Source organism: Emys orbicularis, chromosome 24 (assembly GCF_028017835.1).
Source record: "Emys orbicularis isolate rEmyOrb1 chromosome 24, rEmyOrb1.hap1, whole genome shotgun sequence".
Lineage (NCBI taxonomy): Eukaryota > Metazoa > Chordata > Testudines > Emydidae > Emys > Emys orbicularis.
This window is the reverse complement of record NC_088706.1, coordinates 13,226,329-13,247,061: the sequence shown is the minus strand read 5'-3', so window position 1 is coordinate 13,247,061 and position 20,733 is coordinate 13,226,329. Positions and strand designations below refer to the sequence as shown.

At 41.4% G+C, this 20,733-nt stretch overlaps 1 protein-coding gene across 6 annotated transcripts in view; it reads right to left on the bottom strand.

Annotated features, from left to right (window-relative positions):
* Positions 1-20,733, bottom strand: part of GNG7 (G protein subunit gamma 7) — a 129,093-nt gene that overhangs the window by 31,436 nt on the left and 76,924 nt on the right. For all 6 annotated transcript variants that reach the window (XM_065422022.1, XM_065422025.1, XM_065422023.1 and 3 more), the window contains one exon: positions 17,356-17,381. The gene's annotated coding sequence lies outside the window, so the exon portion shown is untranslated. The remainder of the gene's footprint in view (positions 1-17,355; positions 17,382-20,733) is intronic.

Genomic DNA, 20,733 nt, shown 5'->3' with positions numbered 1-20,733 from the left:
CCATTGCTTCTTGTTCTATCCTTAGAGGCTAAGGTGAACAAGTTTTCTCCCTCCTCCTTATGACACCCTTTTAAATACCTGAAAACTGCTATCATGTCCCCTCTCAGTCTTCTCTTTTCCAAACTAAACAAACCCAATTCTTTCAGCCTTCCTTCATAGGTCATGTTCTCAAGACCTTTAATCATTCTTGTTGCTCTTCTCTGGACCCTTTCCAATTTCTCCACATCTTTTTTGAAATGCGGTGCCCAGAACTGGACACAATACTCCAGCTGAGGCCTAACCAGAGCAGAGTAGAGCGGAAGAATGACTTCTCGTGTCTTGCTCACAACACACCTGTTAATACATCCCAGAATCATGTTTGCTTTTTTTGCAACAGCATCACACTGTTGACTCATATTTAGCTTGTGGTCCACTATAACCCCTAGATCCCTTCCTGCCGTACTCCTTCCTAGACAGTCTCTTCCCATACAGTACACAGATTAGATAAATAAACATAATCCACTATAAAAAGGTTTGGACATCACAGATTCAGTCTTTTGCAAATACCTGTGCAAGGAGGCTTCTGGCCTAGATATTTATTAGCAAAAAGTTTGCCAAAATTGATGTTATGACAAATATTTACTTCATATGAAAAGCCCTATGTCTCAGTTTAGAGCAAAATAAACTATCAACTTGACACAACTGTTCTTAGTCAAACTTCACATTATTGGGAACCAGCATTCAGATGATGCTGAGCAAACAAGAAAAATACTGACAAGCCCTTGGATGTGTCTTGGTGAAGTACATGCCCATAAAAAAAGTTCTCCAAGAACATGAGTGCCAAACATACACTAACCTCTTTCATGTGCTTTGACAAACCTGATATACAGTCTGCTACACCAGCTCTGAACAGACTTCCAAAAAAAAAAAAAAAAAAAAAAAAGCCTATAAATCACAGCATGTTTTCTAGTTGTCAGAGTAATTCTTTGCACATTGTATGTTCGTAAGGAGTCTTTATGACCACAACACCGCATTTAAAATATGAAGTCTGAACACTTTGCTCCTAATGACAGAGTGCTTGCCAGGAGTACAGTGATGATGTGGAAGGTCAGACCGGTTGAGCCAGCCAACATGATTTTCACAATCATTGCAGCTAGAAACTTTTTCCTTGTGTTTTCTCTCTACTCCATTTTAACACCAAGTGGGGTTTCTCATCTACTGCTTCTTAGGAAAATGTTTGTTAGTTGAAGATAAAAGCAGACTCTAAACGACAGAGCTGGGACCAGCCAACCCAGAGCTATCAGAATTACTAGAATTGCTTCCCCTGTTCTGCTTCACAGGAAGAATCCAAGGAGACGTCTTTCTTGGAATGTGCAGCTATGGCCCTTCTCTGCCAAGCAATTTAGTGCACATCAGTGTAATCTGACATCAACATTTTTACCAGACTAAGTGATATCTATAATGGGCGGATGTACCTAGGAGTCAGACAGTCTTCCAAAAGGGCCTTTTTGGTATTAATCCCAGCAGAACTCCCAATACCTTTCAATTGAACAGAACATTTAATGTGCCAATGTGAATTGGCATTTGCTTTAATCTGGTACAAGCACAGAAAAGCTAGTTTTCCAGTTTCATACAAGAGATATTTAGTGTGAACTCTCACCCTTCACAAGAACATTTTCCTTTGCTTTACAATGCAGCTATAGTCAGAGAAGTGACTGTATAAAAACGGCACCTCCTTATTCATCATATCTGCTGTATGCACGTCTGGGTCATGTCTGCCAGCAGCACTGCCAAGCATACAAAGTTTTGCTGCAGATCCACTACAGTCTTGGAAGAATGAGCTTCTGAATTCTATTGTTAGCTCATAGCTTTGTGTGTGGGTAAGTTCCCATTAGAGAACCTTTATTACTGGTGACAATGTGAGAGGCAAAATGAGCCCAGTTTGGTTTGAAGATCCAGGGTTGAATTTGCAATACTGGCTGTTGGAGAAATCTCTTGAGTCAGGGTGTGCAAGTTAGCTGCAGAAGAGTGTGTGTGCTGAACGTCACCGACTAACTGCACTTTCACCCCCCGTCAGTGGAAGAGGAAGCCAGCAGTAACAGGACTATGCACTTAGGCCCCTCTAGAGTTGCATCACAAGTACTGCAGGGGGTTAAAGAACAGAAGGCTGCTACTGGGACAAGTAGCCCAGAGTGTTTCTCTCCTTTACTGAACATGCATCAGAATGCACTTTACACAAACTGTGGGACGAAAACCTGACTAACTGCAGAGGACAAAATCCTTTTTGTTGAAATCAAGTGTCTGATATGAATCTCTACTGAACCACTGAATGGTGGCCGAGTTTTCACACAAAGAAGTTTCTATGAATTTAAATGCAGAGTGTGTATTTGCCCATAGATTACATGATTTAATTTGATGACACCCACGTTTCTTCACATTCTAAAGGACAAATGTTTCACAGTTAATATTGACAGCCTCTATTTTTAGAAGTAGATTTCATTTTGACCCAGTCAAACTTACACAACCACCAGGAGTATATTTCTTTTCTCAGAATCTTTGACTTCGATTTCTCATACAGAAAGGTTTTTTTTCTTCATCTCACAGACTGTGGTGCCTGATTAGAGCAGTGTAAGTGCACAGCCTCAAGTTATATTACAAAAGTCATTAAACAAATGTCACTGATTCTCATCCCGTCACTGCCCAGCCATTATGTTCTTGTGTCTTATTGCCCTACTTTAGTAAGACAATCACTTACAGGACCAAAAAGGAGAGCAGAACATTGTGAGCACTTAGCATTCGATGCTTCCTACAAGAAGAGTAGGCGGAGGGATTTCGATGCTACTGTGCATTGCAGTCATGTTTGACATGATGGAGGAAGGACATTACTATTGGTAAGTAACGGTCTCCAACTCACATCACTCAGGGTACGTCTACACTTACCTCCGGGTCCGACGGCAGGCAATCGATGTTCTGGGATCGATTTATCGCGTCTTGTCTAGACACGATAAATCGATCCCGGATCGACCACGGAAGTGCTCGCCGTCGACGCTGGTACTCCAGCTCAGCGAGAGGAGTATGCGGCATCGACGGGGGAGCCTGCCTGCCGCGTCTGGACCCGCGGTAAGTTCGGACTAAGGTACTTCGAATTCAGCTACGTTATTAACGTAGCTGAATTTGCGTACCTTAGTCCGAAGTGGGGGGGTAGTGTGGACCAGGCCTCAGTGTCATATTCCCTGATACCCAAGGTAATGCTAGCCTAGGAAGTGTGGCCTGTGAGATTTTGGGACTTAATTTCCCAGCATGCCATGCTCCCTGCTGCTTCTCCTACTTGGTAGATGGCAGGGTGGATTAAGGGAAGACCCACAGGCTCCACCACTAGACAATGTTGGGGTCTGCCATGAGGCCAGAGGAGAAGCAAGCATTGGCAAGGTATGGAGCCAGCTGTGCTAGGTGGTCTTTTGCTGGATTCAGGCCCCATTCAGCCTTAAGCCATGCATGGCAGCTGATGGCTGCCTGGAATGAAAGCTGGGGAGAAGAAGAAATGGAAAGAATGGATCAGGGTAGGAAAGAGTGGAGAGAAAGTAAAGGCATGTAAAGAATTGAAGTGGGAGATTTGGGGGGGTGAGGGGGGGAGAGAGGAGAGAAGCAAACTAAAGCCAGGACTCAACATTCTCTATCTGTACAGTTTATCCATTCCCACACTGTTACATTTCCCATTCAGAAGAGGGGATCTGAAAAAAAGTGACAGGTTTCAGAGTAGCAGCCGTGTTAGTCTGTATCCGCAAAAATAACAGGAGTACTTGTGGCACCTTAGAGACTAACAAATTTATTAGAGCATAAGCTTTCGTGGGCTACAACCCACTTCTTCGGATGCATATGCATCCGAAGAAGTGGGTTGTAGCCCACGAAAGCTTATGCTCTAATAAATTTGTTAGTCTCTAAGGTGCCACAAGTACTCCTGTTATTTTTGAAAAAAAGTGCTATCCTCGGGGCTCTGGAAAGTTGCCACGTGTCCCTGTATCCTGCAATGTTTGGGCATCTCTGCACAGTACAATTAAGGTAATTTCCCCTTCCATTAACACAACCTCCCCTGTTAATTACAACTCCTTCGAAGTTTGAAATGTGAGCTGTTCTCTGTCTTATGTCATACGTGTTTACTTTGTTCTTGTGCGCTGCTCTCATGAGTGTGGCCTTGACTTCACTAAGAAAAGAACAAGGAAGGATTTCCCCCTCCCCAACAAATAGTTACATGTTTTTTCTGGTCAAGGAAACCAGAAAGAAAAAAGAAAAACAAACAAGCAAGCAAGATTTTTGGTCCAGCAACCTTGATGCTGTATCTTTAATATCACAACTTTTAGACTAGTGATTTTCAAACTTTTTGTATTGGTGACCCTTTTCACACAGGAAGCCTCTAAGTGTTAGCCCCCCACTAAAATAAAAATGGGGGGGGATTTAATTTTAATAGGGGCTCGGGGCTGTCAGCCCCACGGAGCTGACAGCTCGCAACCCCCATGTAACCACGTTGTGACCTCTCTGAGGGGTCACGACCCCCAGTTTGAGAACCCCTGGTTTAGGCACTGGCCAGACTACTGTGTTATGGATTACGAGTTCATTTGAAAGGAGGTTTGTATGAGAAACTAAGGAGAGCATGTACAGTATACACAGGAATTAGGGCCGTCAAGCGATTAAAAAAATTAATCACGATTAATCGCACTGTTAAACAACAGAATATCATTTATTTAAATATTTTTGGATGTTTTCTACATTTTCAAATATATTGATTTCAGTTACAACACAGAATACAAAGTGTACAGTGCTCACTTTACAGCACAAATATTTGTAATCTTAAATATAAAAACAAAATAGTATTTTTCAATTCCCCCATTACATTCAAAAATAAAACAGGCGTTTGCATAGCACTGTTGTAGCCAGCATTGCAAGGTGTTTACGTGCCAGATGCGCCAAGAGTCATATGTCCCTTCATGCTTCAATCACCATTCCAGAGGACACGCGTCCATGCTGATGACGGGTTCTGCTCAATAACGATCCAAAACAATGCGGACCGACGCATGTTCATTTTCATCATCTGAGTCAGATGCCACCAGCAGAAGGTTGATTTTCTTTGTTGGTGATTTGGGTTCTGTAGTTTCCACATCAGAGTGTTGCTCCTTTAAGACTTCTGAAAGCATGCTCCACTCCCCGTCCCTCTCAGATTTTGGAAGGCATTTCAGATTCTTAAACCTTGGGTGGAGTGCTGTAGCTATCTTTAGAAATCTCACATTGGTGCCTTCTTTGCATTTTGTCAAATCTGCAGTTAAAGTGTTCTTAAAAATGAACAACATAAGCTGGATCATCATCCGAGACTGCTATAACATGAAATATATGGCAGAATGCGGGTAAAACAGAGCAGGAGACATACAAGTCTCCCCCAAGGAATTCAGTCACAAATTTAACAAACGCATTATTTTTTTAAACGCGCATCATCAGCATGGAAGAACATCTTCTGGAATGGTGGCCAAAGCATGAAGGGGCATATGAATGTTTAGCGTATCTGGCACATAAATACCTTGCAATGCTGGCTACAAAAGTACCATGAGAACACCCGTTCTCACTTTCAGGTGACATTGTTAATAAGAAGCGGGCAGCATTATCTCCTGTAAATGTAAACAAACTTGTTTGTCTTAGCAATTGGCTTAACAAGAAGTAGGACTGAGTGATCTTTTAGGCTCTAACGTTTTACATTGTTTTGTTTGAGTGAAGTTATGTAATAAAAAAAATCTACATTTTTAATTTGCTCTTTCATGATAAAGAGATTGCACTACAATACATGTATGAGGTGAATTGAAAAATACTATTTCTTTTGTTTATCATTTTTACAGTGCAAATATTTGTATTCAAAATTATAAAGTGAGCACTATGCACTTTGTATTCCGTGTTGTAATTGAAATCAATATATTTAAATAAATAAAGTAATGGAGATATCCTATCTCCTAGAACTGGAAGGGACCTTGAAAGGTCATCGAGTCCAGCCCCCTGCCTTCACTAGCAGGACCAAGTACTAATTTTGCCCCAGATCCCTAAGTGGCCCCCTCAAGGATTGAACTCACAACCCTGGGTTTAGCAGACCAATGCTCAAACCACTGAGCTATCCCTCCCCCCCTAAACATCCATGGAAATATTTAATTAAATGTAGAAAAACATCCAAAAATATTTAATTTCAATTGGTATTCTATTATTTAACAGTACGATTAAAACTGCGATGAGTCACAATTTGAGAGTTAATCGCATGAGTTAACTGCGATTAATCGACAACCCTAACAGGAATCCTTTTGATAAAATCGACTGCTTCAGAAGAGTTTCCTAGAAGAGCACATAGAGCAAATGTCACTGATTTCTCCAGAAGGGCACTGATTTCTAACTTAAGAACAGCCTCTTCATACAACACACTGTTTCTATGTTTAAGTTAACTGAGCTATGCTGTGAAAATACATTGACTGTTTCCTTAATATTGACCTTACACAGGACAGTCCCAAATTTTCAGGTGTTCATTTCACAGGCAGTGAAAGTAAACTAAGAGGGTGGTAGAATCATACCAGAAGGCATTAAGAAGGAAGACTAATTGCTCAATTAATGGAGACTCCTAGCTTAAGCCAGAACAGTTACACGTATATCCCATATGCCCTTTGGGTGCACTCACCACCCTCCCCCACCCCTTTACATGTAGACACGAGTTCTTTTTCAATCTATGTGAAGCATAGGCAATAAAGAAGATGGGGATATGTGAGCACACAAAGAACTCTCTGAAAGATGCAGATTTCTAGGTAAGCAATTTTCAACTGCAGCAACATACCGTACTAACTTTCAGGGAACATAAGAATCAATTAAAAAAAAAAAAAAAAAAAAAGGCACTGAACACTGTTGTGCCATTGACAATGTATGTAGCATGAATTGAGGTGACCATGTCCTTGAAAATAGGGTGCCAAGACAGTCTGCTGCTAAAGAAAGCTAAATATTGCAAAACAGAGTAAGTAAAATACCAGACATTACTGCAAAGCCATGGGCAAGAATCCGGACACCAAGTAAAATTACTTCAAGCAGGGAGAGTTGGGCAGTTTCCACTTTCTAACCTAACCCTGCGAATCCCTCGGTGACCCTGTGTCAAGACAACTGCAATCCCTGGTAGATGCAGCATCTCATCTGGTGGCGCAGAGTGCTATTTAAAGCTCTTAATTAGGAACACAGTGATTCAAGATAGAATTAAGCAACCAGCCTGCTCTGGAAATCATAAAGGCTCTGTGCACACTGGCAGGGAAACTGTGTTAGCACCTCTAACAAACCATATTTGAATACTTCTTTTGCCAACCTATTTCCCTGACTTGTGCAGCTGACAGGGCTTTATAAAGGCAAGAAAGTCTTCATAAACCAGAGACTGGGGCTTTGTCATCACTGGGAAAAGTAGGATCCATAATGCCCCATTGATGCTTTTGAAAAGCCCAACCTAGAGCACAGTAAAATTCCTAAACACCTTCCCCAGTATTAATTCAAGAGTGATCTGCCCAAAAGAAGCTAGGAATGGAGGAGTGGTGCACAGCATGCCAGAGAGGAATCATCATTTTGCAGGAGAACAAGTTAAAACAGCTAGAGACTTAAATAAAAAGGAAGACAAAGGATGACTGAATGGGCACTTTTGCACACCAATGACTATTACCTATAGCAAGGCAGAGCCACACAGTGACGTGTGTTTGAGTAGTGCCAGTAATCTTTTATTGCTCGTAAGCCGAACCAAGTGAAGCAGAGAGAAAGCAAGTCTTAATGCTAGTTTCTTATAAATATTTGATTCGTGATGCCATCTTTCTGAGGTAACCTTTGCTTATCAGGTTTCAATCTCACTCAGCAGTAATCACAACTAGAGTAAAGTTCACACAGCAACAGCAATCAAGATGTTCTAAAATATCCTTTTCAATCCATCTACTCTTGTTCCTTTACGTGCTCTCTTTTCACCCTTGCAGATCTGGCTTCCCTCTTAATCCATGCTTAAGCCTTCTACAGTTTATTCCACTGCAGGCCAACACAACACTCTTGAAGCCCGGATATTAAAATTAAGATCTTACAGGGGGGAAAAAAATTAAGCTTGTATAATTAAAGCTAAGCAGAGGAGAGCAGCACCTATCCTAAAGATGCAGTTCGGATGGTGTGTTTTACCTTTCCCCCACCCAGCATCTGTCTTGTTCAGATTGCAGCCAGCCTGCTCTGGAAATCATGATGGGACAGGGACCATCTATTACTCTGTTTGTACCACACCTTGCGCAGCTGGGTGCCACTCTTTGTTGGCCCGTAGGTAGTACAGCACTAATAATAGCAATAATTGCCCATGTCATAGGAAAGTGCATTTATTAATGACACTGAAAAACCAGATCACCTCTAAACTTCAGTTCCTATGTAAGTTATTTCTTTGGAAGTGGCTGGAGATTTATGGTATCCATGACATCTTTAAGGAGAAGCAGTGGTTGGCATCTCCCCCATATATCATATGACAAATATTAAAAGAAATCTCTTGGAATGCCTGTGTTCCAGTACTGCCTACAGGTCCCAGCTGATACCAGGGCCCCACTATTCTAGAAACATACTAAAATGACAGTCCCTGCCCCCAGCAGCTTACAGTTTAAATGAAAAAAGACAAAAGGTGGGTGGGGACATGGAGAGGGAGTGACCTGGCCATGGTCACCCAGCAAGTCAGTGGCAGAGCTGGGAAGAGAACCAAGGTCTCCTGAATCCCAGCCCAGTGCCTTAGCCACTAAATCGTTTTGACATGCCCCAATTAACAGTGCTTCAACAATGGAAAAGCAAGTTTTCAATGAACGGTTAAGTAAGATGCCCTTGAAGCCTGGCAATAAGTTGCCAGAGGAATAAAACAACTCTTTCACATGCTAACTCCTCTGCCAGGTTCAATTACTAGCATAAATTGACTGCAGACAAGATTTCTCATTCATATTTTGAAACTGCTTCACTCCCATGCATAGACAGCTCCTGGTAATTTCACTATAAATGTGCTTGACCTTTTGGAGTGGTCACATCACATGAGGACAGTAAGCACTAATGCCTTTGTTCATGTTAATAAAACAAAACATACTGGTATGAGAGCAGTCTTGTGATTATTGCTCTCACTCCCTTTCTATAGACTAACCTTGTTTTCATTAGGGCTATGTGTGCAGAGGGCAAAAATGAGGTGCCCACAAGGGACTTAAAATAGATTAGCAGTGAAGCCAAGATCCCTTAATTAAGTCAGTAGCATGCAAGTAAAAATGAGGATACTTGTTCCCTAAACCAGATTAAAATACAGCTTGATTGACTCGATGACTACTTTCCACTTGTTTCATCCATCAAAGTAATTACACTGCAGCCTGTGACTGCAGTGTCTGTGTAGCTGTTTTCACGGAAGCCTGGGTCTTTTGGTAATGCTGATGACTGCAACATCATGTGAGGATTTGCAACTGAGGAGCAACTCCCACATGGGCCATGTAATCTGTTAGGCAGGGAAAGGAAGCAGAAGGTCGCTTTCTTTTGTCTCTTTTACAGGAAGTTAAGTCACGTTGGCTTGGAATAAGTTCAGGAGTTGAGCTAAGGACTGAGTAGTTGTAACTAATTTGAAAGAGTTCCAGGCTAGAAAGACAGGGAGACCAAAAAAAGAAAGAGTAACTGACAAATTACACAACAGGTTATAGAAGGAGAGAAACAAGTAATGAATCTTCATGCAATAGCCGACCTTTAGTTTTCTAATTTTTGTAGAGCTACATGTTTTAGAAGATCTAGTACAGACTAGAATATAAATCCATTCAAACTTCTCCCGGTTTAGACAATGTATGTTGTAACAGATGCCGTTTTAGTAATCTGTCCCACAAAAATATTAAAAATGAAGAAATAGTCATATTGACCTGACCTATAAACTAGTAGTGTTTTAGAGATTTGCTTTTATAATATATTGTGCTTTAGACTTCAGCAATTTATCTGTATATACAGAAGTGCATGTCACAAATGAGACTTTTCATACAGCACTAGATACAGAACAGCATGATGAAAAGGCCAGCAGGATGTTATCCTGGAAACAAAAAAACAGATCTCATCTCTCCCCTCTCCCATTCCCTCTCTCCTCCCCCCGCCCCCCCAACCTGAAAGCACTTAATAGGATGTTCTAGATTAACACTATTTCCTTATTTCCCAGCATTGCATCTAGCAGGTGAATGCTCAGTTTCAGGTAGAAAGAGAAAGTAGTAAGGTGACTGGGGGGAGGGGGGAAGAGGGAGAAAAGAAAGGAATAACTAGGGTGACCAAAGCAGGGTAGATTTAAAATCAGAAATTCTGATCACAATTTAAATTAGTAAACAAAACTGATTTAAATCATTTGATTTCAATCTAGTTCTGCATTTGTACTTTTTATTTTCCTAAAGGAAGGCTCATTCTCATTAGTCGGTCACCATTAAAACATGTTTATTTGCAACCAACTAAATTTGGTACTTTTTGCTGACACCGTCTATACACATTTATTTAAGCAATTATATGCGTGGAATAAATTGATACATTAAACAGTAATAGGTCACCAGGACCAGATGGTATCCACCCAAGAGTTCTGAAGGAACTCAAACATGAAATTGTAGAACTATTAACTGTGGTATGTAACCTATCACTTAAATCAGCATCTGTACCAGATGACTGGAGGGTTAGCTAATGTAATGCCAGCGCTTTTTAAAAAGGAAATTGCCTCACCAATCTATTAGAATTCTTTGAGGAGGGCCAACAAATATGTGGACAAAGATGATCCAGTGGATATAATGTACTTGGACTGTCAGAAAGCCTTTGACTAGGTCCCTCTCCAATGGCTATTAAGCAAACTATATAGTCATGGGATACGAGGGAAGGTCTTCTCATGGATCAGCATCTCGTTAAAAGATAGTGAACAAGAGGTAACAATAAATGGTCAGTTTCAGAATGGGGAGATGTAAATAGCAGTGTCCCCTAGGGATCTGTACTGGGATCAGTTTTGTTCAACATATTCATAAATGATCTGGAAAAAGGGTGAAGAGAGAGGTGGGAAAGTTTGCAGATGATACAAAATTACTCAAGATAGTTAAGTTCAAAGCAGACTGCGAAGAGTTACAAAGGAATCTCACAAAACTTGGTGACTGAATTTCATCTGCCATTTTATTGCAAAGTGCAAAGTAATGCATACTGGAAAACATAATCCCAACTCTACATACAAAATAATGGGGTCTAAAATTAGCTGTTATTAGTCAAGAAAAATCTTGGCGTCGTCATGGATAGTTTCTCTGAAAACATCCGCTCAATATTCAGCAGCAAACAAAAAAGCTAACAGATTGTTAGGAATCAGGTAGGAAAGGGATAGATAAGACAGAAAATATCATAATACCACTATATAAATCCATGTTATGCTCACACCTTGAATACTGTGTGCAGTTCTTGTTGCCCCGTCTCAAAAAAGATATTAGAAATGGAAAAGGTACAGAGAAGGGCAACAAAAATGATTAAGGGTATGGAACAGCTTCCATATGAGGACTTTTCAGCAGGAAGAGAGACAACTAAGGGGGATATGACAGAGGTCTATAAAATCTTGACTAGTGTGAAGACCGTGAATAAGGAAGTGTTCTTTATCCCTTCTTATATCACCAGAATCAGAGGTTACCCAATGAAATTAATAGGCAGCAGGTTTAAAACAAACAAAAGGAAATATTTCAGTCACATGACGCACAGTCAACCTGTGGAACTCATTGCCAGGGGATGTTGTGAAGGCCAAAACCATACCTGGATTCAAAAAAGAATTAGGTAAGTTCATGGAGAATAGGTCCACCAATGACTTAACTAAGATGGTCAGGGATGCAACCCCATGCTCTGTCTCTCTCTAAGCCTTTAACTGGCAGATGCTGGTACTGGTGATGGATCACTTGACTATTGCCCTGTTCATTCCGTTCATTCCTTTTGAAGCATCTGGCATTAGCCACTGCCAGAAGATGGGGTACTGGGCTAGATGGACCATTGGTCTGACCCAGCATGGCCATTCTTATGGAGCTTAATACATTTATTCAGATTCTTAATTTTTACATTATGTTACTAAATGGTGAATGATGCATTTCTTATTTCAGAGATTATTTTACTTGGGATTTGTGTCAAGTTGCATTTGGATGGAAACTGGAATTCAATTAAAAATGTACAAAACCAGGCCTTTTAAAATTGTATTGTTAAAGAAATCTATTTTAAGTGTGCAGGATACATAAAAAGTTTATCAAAACATATTTTATATTTAAACAAAAGAAATATTAACTATAGTAAGTGAACTGAAGATTGAAAATCTGACCCCATGGTGAACAGAAAAAGGTATTTAGGTGCCTACAGCTGCAGATAGAGGCCTAGTGGGATTTAAAAAAAAAAAAAAAAACCACTAGGCCCCTATTCTGCATCTTCAGGTGCCTTTGAAAATCTGGCCCCAATGTTCTTCAAAATCTTAGAATTAGTAGACCTCTTCACTCTCTCCCCTGATTTTAATTCCTAGATTTGAAGAGGGAAAATGAGCTCTTCTGCTTCTTCAATTCCCAGTTGGTTTCTTAACTTTGAATGAATTAGTCCAAGTGAAGGAAGTATTCTCTCTGCACCCGTAAACTGAACTTAGCCAAAAGTAATTAAGATGAAAGCTTTTCTGCACTCCAGAAACTCAAAGTACTTAAGTTTGGAAAAATGTTAATACCAGCATTCACTCCACTGTAACAACGGAAGATATAGATACTTAATGCAGTAACATGACATTGTGACATTATTTACAATGCTTGAGTTGACCTCAAAAGTTAAAGATGCCCCCCAAGCACACATTCTGTATAAAAGAGCAGCACCCTTTAACTTATTTGAGGGCTCACTGATGCAGCACATTTACATTATTTTGTTGTAGTAAATTTATGTCATAATTTCAAATTTAGTTTTAAACAGGTTTACTTTTTTTTTTTAAAATCTCATTTAAATAAAAAAAATCTGATTCAAATAAAACTAACGGATTGATTTAGCAAACAGATTTTTATCCACCTTGGACCAAAACACTTCAAGCCTCCTACACCTTTCCTGGGAAACCTGTATCTCTCAAATAGACATTCATGTGACAACCACTGTAGAAAATAGATTCTAGTCTAGGCATCTGTAGGTGTCACAGCAACCAATGTGTCTAGCCATTGGTACGAAACAGTGATGCATGACCTCATGTCAGTGTCACAACCCAGTGCCACAGTATGGTTTCTACTGAAGACTCAGTGTTGAGCTACCAGAGAAAGGACTGTCCTCCCCTTGGAAAGGGGAGCCTCAGTACAAGACATAAAGTAACTCATTTGCAGCATTTCATCGGCTGCAAATGAGTTAATTAATACGAGCTTGTCTAAACATGGAGTTGTTTCAGATTCACTGTTTCTGATTAACCCCATGTGTGGACACTTATTCCACAATAAATCTATTTCACTTTAAATTCACATGCTACAATTCTCAAGTTTAGCTAAGCCCTTGGACTCTGCCTACTCATCCTTAAATCTGCTGAAAATAATTATGTCCCACTGCCTCAGCGCCAAAGTTTACATAAATTGACATAAGAACAGACTGATGCAGATGTGTGTGTTCCAAAAATTTAAAATAGTTCTCTTAAGAAGTTACTACAAACCCACCAAATTTAGATCCTACTTTGCCTAGCAAGTGACTGGCTTGAGGCAAAACAATTAATTCTGCATTATATTTTTGTTGCAATCACTTCCGGTTTCAGTAAAACCTGACACAATGATCCAATTCCAAGACTGCAGGCTCACATTTATAGCACTGTTACCTTGAACCAGTTTACAGGGAGTATGTTTTGCATCATGATCAATGCCCACAGTTTCAAAAACAGACGCTTTAGGCTGGTACAAGTGGAGAGTAACCACCTAGTGTACACCGAATCCTGTGCTTATCTAAAGATACATCCAAATGTGCACTCATCTGGGAATAATACTAGAAGGTTTTTCAGTTTGAATTTTAACCAGTCCTCCTAAGCAAGATGCATTTTTGTGAAATATATATATATATATATATATATATATATATATATATATATATATATATATATATATATATATATATATATATAAAATTGAACTTCTCTACATCTCTGGGGGTGGAGGTCAGAATCTTATTAGGTTACAAATGTGAATGTAAAATGCAAGGAAAATCTTGTTTAAGAAAAAGCCTTAAGCGAGTTGGCTTTTCTTTTGACCTTTGCCCTGCCTGTTCGGAATAAGGAAGGACGTTCCAATTTGCATGCATTCAATATTGTGTTGATTAAGGAAGCTTATTTCTTTAGAAAATGCCTCTGCTGTTTGAACAAAACATGCAAATCATGACAATGGAGGGTACCTGTCCCTTTGTTGGCTTGAAGAGATCATGCACATTTCAGAACCCCACAGTGGAAGATGCATTTTCAGAAATTGTAAATCATGAATTAATGGCTAAGAAATAGATACTGAAAAATGTACAGAATACACCATGTCATGTCTTATACAAAGGATGATCAGTATTTAAAGATGGGCAACCTACAATCACCAATCCACATTCATTCACTTCATATTGGAAAACTTTGAGTGTATTTGTAATTTACTTTTTCTGTTCCATCGTCTCTTAAGGGTTTCAGTGCTTCTATCATTCATTCTAATACAGGGAAATGACTGATCATGCTGTTTCTACTCATCCCTGTTCCGCACTTGGAACGCCAATTCTTTAGATTTCACCATAAACCTGATGCGAAGTTGGAGAGTCACTTATTTGTACTGTGGTTTATAGATTGCCCCATCAGGGCAGTGGTTTATATTTTGAAATCTGGCAATTGTACTGAGAGAAATGTAAGCTTTATTCAAGTATAAATACAAACATATTGCCCCCACCCCACCCCCGCTTTTTTTTTTTTTTTTTTAATACACTAATTCTAGCAACTTAAGCCCAGCAAAAAGAGTGTGTGCTTCAAGGTGTAGAAATCAATGTTTATAGGACAACCTTATTCAAAATCACACCCGGGAGTATTCTGAATGGCATATTTACACGAACCAGGAATACCAATCCCATTAGAATTCTGTGCTTTGTGCCACAGAGAATGCTGTATGCAAGCATGCTTACAATGTCCGTGAAAGAGTCCAAGCAAGAGAAGGGCTTGTGTTTTCACGTCGGTTGGTTTGCTAATTGAAGACAAGGATGTTTTTAGGTTTCACTAATAGGAGTCAGAGTTCTGGTACGTACAGCACTTTAAACTTAGTGCCACCTTCCAAAGACACTTAGGACAAGGACTCTCAAATTCTTCCCCAGTGTGGACCACATTAGTACAGAGCATTGGCCTAAACCACCTGCCTTTCGCATCATAATTACATGACAGCCTGTGGAACACAGAACTATGGAAACTGCCATACACAGCAAGCTAGTGGCTTATCAAATAAAAATTATCAGTGCCAGATGCTTCAGAAGTAGAAGGGAAGAAAGATTTATAACCTGCTGGGGAGGAGGGAGGGAGTTTCTTACTGATCCTTGTCACTTAATTGTTGGTTTAAGAGCTGACACACAAGGGTGTATTTATCCTTTCTAAAATATCTTTTCCTTTTCCCAAAGGGACTGCATACGTTCTTGTCAGATCCTTTTCTGAATCTACTATGCCAAGAGTGGGCAAATTTTTTGGCCCGAGGGCCACATTTGGGTGGGGAAATTGCATGCAGGGCCATGAATGTAGAGCTGGGGCAGGGGGTTGGGGTGTGGGAGGGAGTGTAAAGTGTGTGAGGGGGTGCGGTGTGCAGGAAGGGGCTCAGGTCAGGGGGTTGGGGTGCAGGAGGGGTGCGGCAAGGGGCTCAAGGCAAGGGGTTGGGGTGTGGGCTCCGGCCCGGCACTGCTTATCTCAAGCGACTCCGGGGTGGCAGTGGTGCGCAGCAGGGCTAATGGCCCCACGCCACTCCCGGAAGTGGCCAGCAGTCTGGCAGTGGCTCCTGGGGGAGGGTGGGGCAAGCGGCTCTGCCGCGCGCTGCCCTCGCCTGCGGGTACCATCCCTGAAACTCCCATTGGCTGCTGTTCCTCGTTCCTGGCCAATGGGAGCTGCGGGGGACGGTGAGGTGAGGACAGCACACGGAGCCCTCTGCCCCTCCCCCCGAGGATGTCCCGCAGGCCGGATTGAAAGCCCCGATGGGCCGGATCCAGCCTGCGGACTGTAGTTTGCCCTCCCCTGTACTATGCTCTTGGCTTCAATGACAGCCAGGGGCAGCGAGTTCTTCAGGTGAAGTGCATGGTGTAGAAAAGCATTTCCTTTCATTAGTTTTAAGTTTGTCGTCATTCTGCGTCCTTGAACGTCTCCTTATTTGTGGGAGAGGATAATTAGGAGCCCCCATTTGCACTTTCTACCTTTCTTCATTTTGTATACTTATGTACAATCCCCCCCCCCCCCCCCGAGTCCCAATCTTCTCTCTTTTCGTATGGAGCTTTCCCCATGCCTCTAATCATTCTTCTTATTCACCCCTAATGCTCTTCTATATTCTTTTTAAGGCAGGGAGATGAGACACGAACACAGTATTTCAGGCAAGGACATGCTATTACTTATATTACTGCTTTCTGGCAGATAATAGCTGCAACGTCTGGGAATTCGGCAAGATCTAAAAAAGCTACTTCAGTGTGCACTGCTCGTCCTGCTCAACTCCTTACTGCAACCTAATGAATTCTAAAGATTTCTACAAGAATTTAGCCAGCCTGTGGCAGATAAGAGATTTTGTGCAACATGGATCTTCTGCAATTCAGCAGGCATAACCACAAAGGTAACTTGATGGAGAGGAGATGAGACAGCTTGGTCATAAAGGCTCAGAAGCGCCACATCCGGGGTGTTATGGATGTGAAGAGAGAAGAGGAAAGCAGATACCCTGAAATATAAAATATGAGCCAAATAAATCTAGACCCAGGCCCACAATGTGCCTTATGTGCCACACGCAAGAGCAGGGCGCCTCCCTTTACTGTTGCAGAAGAAGGAAAATAGCTGGCCCATGCATCATGCAGTTAACATGTGATGCAGGACCACTCAGCAGTAACCTGCTCTGCTTGTTAAAAATAGTCCTTTCAAGACCTCTTTTGAAGAGAGCTGTGTGTGGCACAGACCAATTCAGCGAATCCTGCCCGAAGGCTAGTCCTGTAGGTCTAATGATATGGTCAGTTTAAGGTTCAGTTCAGTTTGAACTATCAGAGTTGTTAATGCTAAGACCAGAAACCAATACTATCAGACATACATGTATGCCATGAAACCGCATGCCAATTTTAGTTATACAAAAGGGCTCAAAATGGCCAGTGTGTACATACCTTTCCTCACTGTTCCTGGATTATTCCTGAAAGAAAAAACATTGGACATGAGTGTTACCTTGAAATGATCACACAGAACTAGTTAGCATCTAGTGCACACTTACACCCTTCACAATGGAACTCAGAATGTTGCAAAATGTTGCCGTCTGCAACATCAGATACTGGAAGTCCCTGAGGTTATAGCAGCCTCATGGTATCTGATGGCACAAACTAAAACTTCCATGAAGAAGGGTCACTTCAGTTGTACAGCATTCAGTAAATCACTTTCTAGCCAGGGGCTGAAAGTCAAAATGATAGAAGTGATGACCAAAGCTGAAGGAAGCAATGAGACATCCAAGGGCAAGAAGGTATTTGGGCATACAGCAGAGCTGATGCCTGAGGCACTCCATGTTGGCAGGGATAAGGGGGCAGATAAAGGACGTAACCAGCATGACTCTGTAGTACTGGGCATTTTTCACATAACCAGCATTCTTTAAGGAGTCAGTCTTTTCAAAAATTTATTCTGCTTCATAGTTTTTAAAACACAAGGGGGAAAGAATGAATCAAGTTTATTTACCCACAGCTCCGAGTAAGAGATTTAAACAAACTCAGTTGGCTTTGCATGGCATTAAAGATTCTTAATGAGACTACTATAATTTCTAAGCAAAACTTTTAAACCAGAAATTTCCACTTGTCAACATTGAAGATGTCAGATACCTTTACAAGCTAAAAAGCTTTGTGTACTTCCAACTTTGGGCTCTAGTTTTAAAAAGGGACTAGCAGAGAACTTGGAGCAAGCTGAAAGCTGGAAAACCATAACCTTCCTATCAAGCAAATGAACCTAAAATGGAACAAGTGACAGGGACAACCTGATTTTCTGGCATGCTGTTTTATTACATTGAGTAGTGGGGGCAATGAAGGCAACAGGAAATTCATATCCCATGATCAGCTCACTTGTCATGGCCTAGGAAAAGGGGATTAATGGAATTTTACCAGTTTACTCAAATCATTTACACAAAATACATTTCAGAAACACGCCAGTACTTCTGAACCTTATGAACCTATGTCAGAAGACCTTAGCTTGCTATCCTGCTACAGGTTCAATAGGTGCAGGAGCAAGTTCCATACCCAATGCATTCTCAGACAGCCTTACACATTCACCTTACGTTAAAACATCTAATTTCATCTTTCCATCATTTTTTACCGGTCTCTTTTTTAAATTAGGAAAATCTAACTGACTGGTCAGTTTCATCTGAGCTGCACATTCTCATGCACTAGCTGAACTCTATAAAGTTTAGTTTGTACATGCGGCACAAGTGTCACTTAAAAAACCTTTTCAATATAAAACGTGTTATGGAAAGATTTCGATTAGCTGTAGGCTTTGCAAAAAAGCCACCTAGTTTTAAAAGAAAAAAGTTTGAGACCAAATTTGACCTGGCCATGTCCCTTTAATCCCCAATTTGCATTCTTTCAATTTAAAGTTCTAATTTAACTCGTTAAAAAGGCGCAAGACAGACAGGTTTCTATTGCAATTGTCACAGTGTTGCTAAAGTGACAGACTGAAGACAACCAATGGTCTATCTACTAGAACAGTGTCTAAGAGCAACCAGTGTTGGATAAATTACTGAGGAAGGCACAAACTCCCCGAGAATTCACCTAGCTTTGTCATACTCCAAGACAAATGAGCATGATCACTGGCTACTGAATTTTTTTCATCCGGGAGAGCAAATTACAGTAACTCCCCACTTAACGTCCTCTCGCTTAACGACAGGTTTCAGAGTAGCAGCCGTGTTAGTCTGTATCCGCAAAAATAACAGGAGTACTTGTGGCACCTTAGAGACTAACAAATTTATTAGAGCATAAGCTCTCGCTTAACGTTATTTCGCTCTTATGTCCCTGCTCCATTACAGAATGTGCTCATTTAAAGTTGTGCAATGCTCCGCTATAACGTCGTTTGGCCGCCTGCTTTGTCCACGGTTGGCAGCCCCCCATCAGCTCTCCTACGCGCCCCCCCCCAGTACCTCCAGTCCACTGGCGGACCCCGCGGATCAGCGCCTTCCCCTTGCTCCCCCCACCTCCTGCCCGAGGCAATCAGCTGGTTTGCGACCTTCAGGAGGCAGGAAGGAGGGCGGAGGAGCAAGGACACAGCGTGCAGGCTCCCCCCCCCTCCTGCCCGTGGCAATCAGCTGGTTTGCAGTGTTCGGGGGGGCGGGGGGGGAGGCTGTGTGCCGCGTCCTCACTCCTCTCCGCAGCCTCCTGAACGTCGCAAGACAGCTGATTGCCACGGGCAGGAGACAGGGGGAAGGTGCTGATCTGCGAGGTCCGCCAGCAGGCGGGAGACACTGGGGGGGGGGTGTAGGGGAGTTGATGGGGGGCTGCCAGCCTGTTTAATACCTGTATTAATTGCTTGTTTAAAATATATATAATGCCTTTTGTCTGGCAAAAAAAAATTTCCCTGGAACCTAACCCCCTCCCCCCCCCCAGTTACATTAATTCTTATGGGGAAATTGGATTCGCTTAACATCATTTCACTTAAAGTCGCATTTTTCAGGAATATAACTACAACATTAAGTGAGGAGTTACTGTACAATGCAAAAAGTTACCAGCGCATTTTTACAACTAAAGTACTACTGCCATCTGCCAAGATGATTTCAACTAGTGTAATGAACTCTTTGCTCTTACAGCTGATGGAAAATGCAATCAATACCTGCTGTTACAAGAATACAAGATATGGACAGTCCAGCATTTTCTCAGGAACTTTAAAATCATTTTGATAATATAATCCCATCCACCCTATTACAGTTTACACCTTAAAATCTGATGCATAAGCATATGAGAAACACAACCAGCAGTGTCAGGTACACGTGCCAGTACTCAATATTTTCCAGTTTCAAGGAAAAGCCCATGTTCATTTCATGAGGATACACTTTCAACAATTCAGCTAGTTGAGAGTGGTTGGAGATGAGGAAAATGTACTACAATAGGTAAAAACAGTCAGATACACATTTAAATTCTATGTGGTTTGGTGTCAAATTTAATTTGTAGCACTGAAGTTAGTTGATCAAGATTGCTCAGCCTCTGCCAGCGAAATGAGGTTTCAATTCTCCGGAGAACTACTGTAAATCTGAAGAGAAGGGTGGGGAGGGGGAAACAAAAATATTTGTAAAAATTAATGGGATTCTTTCCACAACTGCTAGAGAATGTTTTTCAGGCATTTAGCCAACACTGCTTCAGAGAGTAAAAACGCATGTGGGCTTTTCACAGCTCTGTACTGGAACATTAAAACAAAAAAGGCAGGCTCAGTGAGGCAGCTAGGCAACAGTCACTTTGATGCAGGAAAAACTACGTCAATCGGCTGCATCACTGCTGAGGCTCTGGGGTCGGGGAACCCTCCTACAG